This window comes from Aphelocoma coerulescens, chromosome 1, assembly GCF_041296385.1.
Source record: "Aphelocoma coerulescens isolate FSJ_1873_10779 chromosome 1, UR_Acoe_1.0, whole genome shotgun sequence".
NCBI classification, from domain to species: Eukaryota; Metazoa; Chordata; class Aves; order Passeriformes; family Corvidae; genus Aphelocoma; species Aphelocoma coerulescens.
Genome location: NC_091013.1, coordinates 66,223,063 through 66,233,138, shown reverse-complemented (window position 1 = coordinate 66,233,138; position 10,076 = coordinate 66,223,063). Strand labels below are relative to the sequence as shown.

The 10,076-nt window shown below is 43.7% G+C and overlaps 1 long non-coding RNA gene across 2 annotated transcripts; it reads right to left on the bottom strand.

Annotated features, from left to right (window-relative positions):
- Positions 1-225: 225 nt before the first annotated feature.
- Positions 226-9,739, bottom strand: LOC138118876 (uncharacterized). 2 transcript variants are annotated; one of them, XR_011155314.1, is made up of 3 exons: positions 9,690-9,739; positions 535-626; positions 226-307 (listed from the first exon to the last, which is right to left on the bottom strand). It is a non-coding gene; the product is annotated as an uncharacterized lncRNA (long non-coding RNA). The 2 variants fall into 2 exon arrangements; XR_011155315.1 differs by lacking the exon at positions 9,690-9,739 and adding an exon at positions 2,190-2,264.
- Positions 9,740-10,076: the final 337 nt, after the last annotated feature.

Here is a 10,076-nt window from a genome sequence, read left to right as displayed (position 1 = left end):
ATTTCAAATATTACCATCACCTCTGCAAAATTCATACTGTCCTGCAGCATTGGGTGCTCCAGGGGGCACAGTGGGACCAAGCTCTGCAATGAACATAATGTCACTGCCTGCCGAGTATTTTGGGTCACTGCTTAGCCCAGTTGTTGACCAAGCCTGCACACAAGGATCCTGGCAAGGCTGGAGAGAGAGGCAGAGCCCACACAACATATACTTGCCTAGTTTCCTGTAGGAAATGGCCCCTTCTATCTGAATCAATGCTCCACGTAGGCTGGTTGCCTGCCAACACTGGGCTCAGGGATTTGACTGCCTGAGGAGAAAAGTGACACTTTCCTCATTGCCTTAGAAGTACAGATGGAGCATAGGGCATAGGTAGCCTGACTTGATTAGATTCTACACTTGTTTCTGAGAATGAGAATCAGAATTAGAACTGCCTCAGCTGATTGGCGGTGGAGACTCAGACCTGCCACCACAGCACATTGTGGGCATCAGCTTTTGTCCATTGGGACCTTGCAAATTGCAGCAAATCACCTTTACCTTGCATCCCCTGCTCCTGAGCTTGGGACTGACGAAAGACTTCTTCATGTGTTCACTGCTTGAAGGTGCTAATGAGTAGGATCAGATGGGAGCTAGAGGAAGCAAAATAAAAGCGGGTAAGTTTGCATTCACACAGTGTCTGGAGAACTAATTAGTCTTGGTTTTGGTGAACACACTTGGGGGTAATGATACTAATCAGCCAAGCTGACCTGCCATTTTCCTGGAGACCTTCAGTGCATTAAAGGAAAAAACATTACCTTATGATTTTGACACCCACAAAACTCCGTGCACGCTTTCTACACACCACTATTATTGGCTGTTTGTAGAGGAATTCAAAAGTGTCTCTGTCTTTCTGAAGTTCCTCTAACAGTCGTGGTCCTGCATCCCCACAATGCTTTCCCTGTGGGATGCTGGCAGCTATCATCATCTGGAATTAGCCTGGGCAGTTTGCCATAATTAGGGCCCTAGTTAGTGCTGTTGTGGGAGCAGGAGTCCTCAGGAGGCACAGTGCCTCTTAGGGTGCAGTCCCAGGGCAGAATAGGTGACACGAGCTGGTGCAGGAGGCTGAGATCATCAGAATATCAGACAACTTGAATACCATGAAGATGAGCAATAATGCAGTAACACCAAGTAGGATCTCCCTCAATGACTGAGCAATAAAAACTTCTGCTATAAAGTGGAAGTTCCTCAATATTGAACACCAAGGAGGACAGAAGTCTGAGTGTGCTGCTGAGCCCCAGCATAAAGATGATGCAAAGATGCAAGGGAGCCTTGTGCCATTGAGGCACACCAAAAGAGCCATAAAGGTCTGCAAGGCTGAAGTGCCCTAAAGACCTAGTGCCCTGTGACTAGAGCAACCCTTGAGAGCAATCTGTCATAGCAGCGTCAGGCAACCAGGAGGAAATCAGGCAGATCAGCAACAGGATGCCCAGTTGGTAAAATTAAAGTAGAAGCAAGCAAAACATTTTAAAGCAAGTGAATAAATACTGTAAATACCAAAAGTGAAAGGTTTACAGGCCTGAGGGCAGCGAAGACACTGTCATAATGAAATAGAAACAGAAATAGGTGGAGCAGGCAGATAGAGTGCCTGTCTAATGCTTTCACAACACAGCACCATAAAAGGTCTTAAAGTAAGGCTGGTCAAAATTTTCCATCCAAACTTCTCTACTGAACAGTAAAAGAGCACTTTTTTATGATTGCTTTTTTTTTTTTTTTTTTTTTTTTTTTACCCACAACAGCTGCTTTCCATGAAAATTTTCAACATTTTGTGGAAAGGCCAAAAAACACCCAACCCTCTGTTTATGGCAACTAAACATTTTAGGACAAAAAAAAAATTTAACGTTTTTGGTGAGAATTAAAGAATGGCCTGTAGTTTTGAGACATGACTAATCCCTTTCTTGCCAAACACTGAATACTTCTTGGTTTTCCACTAAAAAATCTAGATTTTTCTCTGGATAAGGGGGGCACTTTCCAAACCAGCAGCACTTTAAATATCCAAATAAAAAATTCAAACTCAGTTCCAGCTTTAAGGGATGGCCAGTGCTGAGATCTTTGTAAAGAAGGAGTACTGGAAGCTGGTCAAAGAGCAAAACCAAGCAGAAAAACAGAGTGATTCTGGAAAGGATGCAAAGAGAAATGGAAAAAAACAGGAAAACCTGTGGTGGGTTGATACTGGCTGGCTGCCAGGTGTCCACCAAAGCTGTCCTATTGCTCCCATCCTCAGCTGGGCAAGGGAGAGGAAATGCAACAGAAGGTTCCTAAATTAAGGATGGGGGGAGGTCATCAATTACCATCACAGGCAAACCAGACTCTACTTAGGGAAAATTAACTGAATTTTTTACCAATCAGAAGAGGGTAATGAGGAAATAGAAAAAAATCTTAAAACACTTTCCTATCATCCTCCCTTCTTCCTGAGCTCAGCTTTGCTCCCGAATTCTGTACCTGCTTCCATCCAGAAGCACGGGGGGTTGAGGAATGGGGACTGTGGTCAGTTCATCACAATTTGTCTCTGCTGTTCCTTGCTCCTCCGGGGAAGGACTCCTCACCCTCTGCCCCTGCTACAGCAGGGCAGTGGGTCCCTGCCACAGGAGACAGTCCTTCATGAACTTCTCCAAGATGAGTCCTTCCCACAGACTGCACTTCATACACTGCTCCAGTGTGGGTCCCTTCCACAGGGTGCAATCCTTCAGGAAACAGACTGCTCCAGCATGGGTCCCCATGGGGTCACAAGTCCTGCCAGGAGCCTGCTCCAGCATGGGCTTCCCACAGGTTGACAGCCTCCTTAGGGCATCCCACTGCTCTGGCATAGGGTTTTCCACAGGCTGCAGGTGGATCTTTGCTCCCCCATGGATCCCCATGGGCTGCAGGGGCACAGCTGCCTCCCCATGGTCTGCACCAGGGGCTGCAGGGGAACCTCTGCTCTGGTGCCCGGAGCACCTCCTGCCCCTCCTTCTCCACTGGCCTTGGTGTCTGCAGAACTGCTTCTCCCACACATTCTTACTCCTGTCTCCCACTGCCATTGGTCTTGCACAGTAACCATTCCCCTTGTGAACTCTGTTATCCCAGAGAATCCACTGTCCCTGCTGGGCTCAGCTTTGGCCAGTGGCCAGCAGTGGGTCCATCTTGGAGCTATGTCACACTGGCTCTGTCAGACATGGGGAAACTTGTGGTGGCTTCCAAGAGAAGCCACTCCTATAGTCCCCTTGCTACCCAAATCTTGACATGCTAACCCAATACAACCATCAAAAAAGAAAATAATTTAAGCTATTAGGTTGGGAGACACAGTGAGAGAATTGGAGCTCAAATTGGTGGTTTTGTCATAGGAAGTGTCAAATGGTTTGGTTTTGGATGGCTGAGAAGCAGTTTGCAACTGAGCATCTAAAGGCCTGGAGACCAAGTAGTTACAGTCTTGAATACCTGGCCACTCAGTGGCCCTGTCTGCCTCAGTATCTTTGGTTAATTTATAATGATAGAGAAATGCGGGACACATTTTTTTAATCTGCCTTTGCCAGGGCAGGCATTGTCAGGCCAGAAGGGTTTCTCTAGCCTAGTGAAATATCATCCAGTAAAACAAATATATTATTGAAATAAGTTAAATCAAAATCTAAAATACTGCAGGAATCTTATATGGTGCTGTATATTAAAAATAGTTATTTAAGGAAACTTCTGTTGGACTGGAGCCAGCTCTTGTGTTTTTAGTAATAAAATATTTCATCTCATTTCACCTCTAACTTTTGATCTTGCGGCAGGTATCACCAGAAGATGGCAGGGTAAGCCAAGGCAGCTGTAAATGTCATCATGCATTAGTATAGGACCTGGAGTTAATTTAAACCTGTTTATTTGTGTGATCCACTTGCTTTTGTATCACCTAGCAGCTTACTTTACAAATGCAACTGTAGCCTGGGGTAGATTTTTCTCATGAAATTTCAGGTTTAAACATGTTACTGCAAATGATTCCCAGCAGCTGAAGTGATAACAGAGGCCAAGTAGCAAAAACTTCTGGAGGAGACAAAAAACACTCTCTATGGGTCCCCTATAACCTCTGAAAGCTTCACCAAGCCTGAAGGGAGCTAAAATGTAACACATCTCTCAAAAGGATGCAATCTTCTTTGAAAGCTGAGGAAGACACTGATGGAGCTGATGGTCTGGTATCTATGATAGAGCAGAAAAGGTAGTAAGAAAAACACTCCTGGAATGAAAAAGACAGAAGTGTTGGAGCTCTGTCCGGCCATGTTAGACAGGAGGAGGAGAGGGAATTATCCCCCTGCAAAAGGAACAATCAGGTCACACAAGGAATTAAGGTGAATTAATCAGAGATTAAGTAAAAATTGTCAAAGCCTGCTTAAAAATCAAATACTTTGGTCCTGCATCCTGGTGGTAAAGTGGCACAACATGAACCCAAGGAAGGAGCAACATGTTGGGCACCCTCAGCTCAGCAATGTGGATATCAAGTAATTGGTGTCAGAAGCAAGAGCACTCCTGTCAGACAGGGGCACAGTGCTATCACATTGTATCACAAGGGGTGGTCTGCAAGCAGACCCCGTTCTGGTGCTACAAAGGTTCTGTCTCTGGCAGTGACCTGGTTGTAGAGACATCATCAGCAGCATGTGTCCACCTGGACTGGGGAAAACATGGTGGGAAGGAAGGAAGGAAGGAAGGAAGGAAGGAAGGAAGGAAGGAAGGAAGGAAGGAAGGAAGGAAGGAAAATAATATTTAAAAGCAAGCAAAAATGACCAGTCTCCTCATCACAGACAGTATAGGAATGGCAACAAAGGACTCGCAGAAGAGGAAGAGGCTGTTTCCTTGAGCAAGGATAAAAGGCTGTCTAAGAAATGAAAAGTCTAATCTTCAGTCTCTTCTTCCTTCAAAATTTTACCAAATGGACACACGCTGAAGGATATGGTTTTTGTGAGGGTGGAAGTTCCAGGTAAGCATGGGGCAAGCATCATGCTCACATTGCATTTCTCTTTGAACTCAGTGGAGATGTGAACTATTTGTTTGGCCTGTAAAAAGCCAAAGAGAGTCACAGCCAGCAGTGGTAGAAGAAGAAGATTAAGAACAAGTAGACACAAAGGGAGAAGAGGAAAGCATGAGTGGGACGTGTGGCTCAGTCCAGGGTAAGTGGCAAAGCTATGCAATTCCTGAATTTCCTCTGGGACCAATCCCAGTTAATTTACTTTAAAGAAGCTCTTTTCATTTCAGAGTAGTTACTTTGGGTTCCCATCCTTGTTCATAAAGTATTATGGCCTTTTCATTAAGAATGTGCACAAATTTCACTCTGTAGTGACATTCATGTCAGGCTGGAGTGCTGGCAACAGGTTAACTTCAACCTCACAAAATAAACATTGCTTATTTTCAGTCCTACTGTAGGGTGAAAAAAACATATAGTCCCTTCTGTTGGTTTGCTGCTTAAATAAAACTAAGAGACATTAATGTAAACTGTGAAATACAAAATCTTTAAGTTAATTAATTCTCCTTCACTAACTTGAATTTTTAGGCATTTTTCCTTAGAGCAGGATAAATTTAAAAACCTACTTCTGAACTCATTAAGGCCAGGATAAATACGGAGTAACGGCTCATGCTAATGGAAATACACTTGTGTATAAATTAGCAAAACCAGATTTAGTTTCACTCTGTTTTGTGTTATACTATGTCTAGTTTCACTTCGTCCTCACAGTTACATTTCAAGAGGTGTTGCTGTGCCTTGCACACTTGCACAATAAGTAAGACTATTAAATAAACAGGCACACAACAAAAATACGAAGTTTCAGAATATTCAGGAAATCATCATTTCCTGGAGGTGAATAAACATTTTAGAAAAAACTCACCCAGCAGGAAATGGAGCTATCTGAAGTGGCCAGTAGGTTCAGGGGATGTGGAAAAGGATTTGTTCAGAGGCGTTAAATAAACAGAGTAAAATGCCTTGGGAAATAGTTCCCTTTATTTGCTTTCTTGGCTAACAATGTTCATTTTACATTCAGCCTTCAGTGCAAGAGACACAAACAGGCCCCATGCAAGATTACCAAGCTGAGTGTAAACTGATACACAGCCTTCCTGGTTCTGCAGGCATACTGAGTTGATAGCTAAGGGAGATCCCACTGCTCTGCTCTACTCCTGAGTACCATAACTATGCATATTAAATATTAAGCAAGTTAAATATTATCAAAAAAACATTTCACTGCTCTCAAACATAATAGGTCTGCTTATCCCTTGGCCAACCGACCTCCAAGTCATAGGAAACAATACAAGCATATATTGATAGAAAAGCTTGTGGCATATCAAAACGTACTAACCAGGAGATGACATCAAACCTTAAGCCTAAACCTCAGTAACACAAAAGGAAGAATGCAAATCATGACTTTCATGCTTAGATCTTTACAGTCTTCTGTCTCAATACATCTGTGGAGCTGACACAGAATTTCATGAACACGGTACTGGAATATCGCAGAACACAAGGACCTTGCTGCATTTTTCAGCTCTAGCCATGCCTCAGGAAAACAGGCTTTTCAGTCCAGGCCCTTGAGCCACAGTCAGATGGTGAGCACAGACTACATAGTTTCCTTGTTTTTTCTCCCACTGTTCTCTCTCCTTCCCTTAAATTCTGGTGAGTTTTAATTCCCCACCACGACACTGTGGAGACAAATAGATTGTCTTGAACTCTCTGAGTGGTCTTGACTCGGACACCAAGAGCAAGTTTTTCTAAGTTTTCTACATGGGTGTCACTCCTATACCCCAGAAAAATCAATAGGTTGAATGTAATTAAGACAGTTAACAGGCATAAGGACATCAGACTGGGGAGAAAAAATGTGTTCACAACTTTATGTGTCAAAACAGTTTAGTAAATTTATCCTTATTTTCCATATGCCTCAGTTGCTGGTGTGTAACATTGAGGCTGTAACCCCTTTATGCCTTTATGGGGAGGACATGAGGACTTGTGGTATAAGAGCTGTGTTTTCCTGCCCAGCTACACAATGCTTTTTACCATGGGTCCTCAGCATTACTTGTTAATAAAATATTGACAGCAGTGATGCCATCTGGACCTGCATCTCATTCCCCCTCTGAAGTCCAAGAGAGCAGCCTTTTCAAGGGATATGCTCCATTACGGGAGTTGTCATTCATGGAGCTTCTGGAGAAAAGATGAAAATGTGGACATGAGGAGAAAAACAGGAGGGTCCTGAGAAATTAAGAGGAAGGGCAGAGAAAATGGAAGAGACAGTGGAGAAATACAGTGAAGGAAGAACTAATGCATGAAGAAAAAATGGGGGAAGAGATTACAGCCAAAGAAGCCAGAAAACCTATACTAGGGACTTTGAAAAGAAGCAGAAGTAAGATCTGGATGGGTGAGAAAAGATGGACCAAGAGAGCGAGGCAGAAAAGTTCCAGCAAGTCTGATAGCAGAGCTCTGATGAGGCTTCACACATTTCAAAATAGAAATATGGGCCCCTCCCCAGCAAAACTGGGTTTCCACTGCCAGCAAAATTGTTTCCACAGCTGAGACTGTGGTGCCAGTGAATGTCTGCAATCAGCCCATCCAGGTGCTCTGTGATACAGGCTGCACCAGACTCAACCCATCAAAGCTATGGGAATAAATATGAGGTCCAGGAATTGGGCCCCTGCTTGGCTGCTGCTCTGCAGAAACGAGAACATAAGTAGCCAAAAAAAGACACATTTAAGGTATAACTCAGCAAAAATAAGAAACAGACATTTTGATTGCAGCCATGCTAACAAATCAAGTTCATGGTATAAGAACCAGCTATCCTGCAGGAGGGACAAGGACTCTGGATGCTGCTTTAAGAGTCTGATATGCCAATTTGCAGACATTCCATCTATTTCAATTTTTAAACTGGATTTACACTGGCAAACTATCCCATGATACGGGGACTATCCCACTATGAGCTTTTAATCAATATTGTATGAACTACATGGCCTGCAGAGATTCAAAGCCTCATCAGTTTTCAGTCTCTTGCATACCAGTGAACACCAGTATGACTTCTCTGGTGGGCCTTTGGTCTCAGCAGGTGAGTGCACCAGTGTCAGTGGCCTCTACATCATCACCACTGCCAAGGTGCAGCACTGTTTCATGTTGTCTCAGGGGATCCAAAGGCAGGGCACTTAGTACTGCTTGTTCCACAAGTAGATGTACTCACTTTGTGGGGGATTTTTAATCCAGTCAGTACTAATAGGGGCATGACAATTCAGTCTGATGGAAAAGAGAGAGATACTATGACCCAGATCTGTTTTTTCAAGCATAGTTCCAACACGTTGAGTGCATTGTATAGCAAGGGGTAGGCGAGATTTTCTATGAACAAAATAGTAACCCAAATCCCAGTGAATACCTCCTCATGGACCTGTACCAGCAAACAATAAAATTAGGCTGGAAGGTGCCCTCTGGGGCACTATGTCCAACTCGCTGCTGTTGCAAGCAACCACATCATAGAGTCTCTTCATAACCATTAACTCACCTTTGTTTACTAGGGTGTCAGGTGTTATCTATCTAGCTATGTCAAATATTCATCTTTTTATCACTGCAACACAGAAGGTTTTGTGAAGGAATCCAGTTCTTGGACCGGAGAGGGAACAACATGGCTGCTCACGCGTCAGCTTCTCTTGGCCACTGTCTGGTCTTTGTTTGCACAGGACTTGAATGTTCACAACATATATTTAAACTCACAATCAAATCCTGATATGATTCAAAGTTATGGGAGTGTTCTACACTAGCGAAACTGAACCAAAGCCTGCTGGATGAAGATCATTTTAAAGATAACCACCCACTTTCCTGGGAGGCTTTCTGCAATCAACAGCTGAATGACTCTGAATGAATGTAACTGGGCTCACATATGGTGCTCAGCATGTGACTGGCAAGATCCCTGCCCTTGTGTTACACGGGATATGGAAAAGCTACCACATGAGGAGATGGTGTTTTCCCCAGCACCCCACAGCGCTCCATGTTATGCTTAGGCTGTCCTCCCTCTGCTAGCCCCTTGCCTGGGCTGGGCTCCACTTCAGCTGTGAGAGAAGAGACCTGGGAAACTTTTCACCATTGCTCTGTCTCGAATTCTCCTTCATTGCAAACTCTCCCTGAAAAATACTCTCCTGCAGTTACATCAGCACTGTGACAACACTGAAAGTTTGCAGTGGCACCCAGAGGGAGTTAATTTAAGCAAACTGTTGGGCAGTTTTAAAGGAGCACCAAGAAGGAGTGAGTCTTTAGCAACTTCATTTTGTATTTTCTCAGCCCATTCCCTAAAACTTCTGCAGCAAGGAGCCATGGATCCAAATTGGTTCTGTTGGCTGCCTAACATGCTTGAGGATGGTGCAAATCAAACAGAGGCAACCAAATCCCCTTTGCCTGCTTTCAAATCTGCCCAAACAGAGCATGCAGAGTCAGGCAAGGCACCAACTTGACACGGATTTTGCAGCCCTCATGATTTCAGTCTCCCTTAGACTGCTCTCACAGCCCCCCAGTGCTGACAGCAGCCCCCTTCTCTGCATGAGGCAGAGCAAAAGAGGATGGTCTACTGATCCCATCCAAAGCAGGAGGCTAGCAATCTCCCTCTTTGAAAGGCCAAATCACAGGCAACACAAAAGGGAGCAACTTGGCTCCTGGGGAAGCTCAAATCCACTGTAAGGAGAGAAAGGAATAAATAAAAATTTACCATGAACTTCCAAATGAATGATAGGCTTCCTGGGAAGAAGACAGTACATTTCTTTTAGTAAATCATTAGTCACAAAACAAATTTCAGGTTGGCTGATCATTCTCTGAAGTTGGAACAAATTCAGTAAACTGGTTTTGACGAAAAAAATGAAGATGGGGGGGTGCGTTTCAATATATCAGAAACAGTTTGTTTAGACACTTTCTGAACATAAGCCCTTCACATTTTGAAACATTTAACTTTCTGGGTACTTAGAATCAAGGTCATGTAAATAAAGGTCATGCAAATAAAATTGGTGGTAGTAAACTTTCCATCCAATAACACGAAATTAATACCCTCAGCTAAGAAATGGAAGATGTAGGTTGGATTTCCTGTGACTCAAGGAGCTGC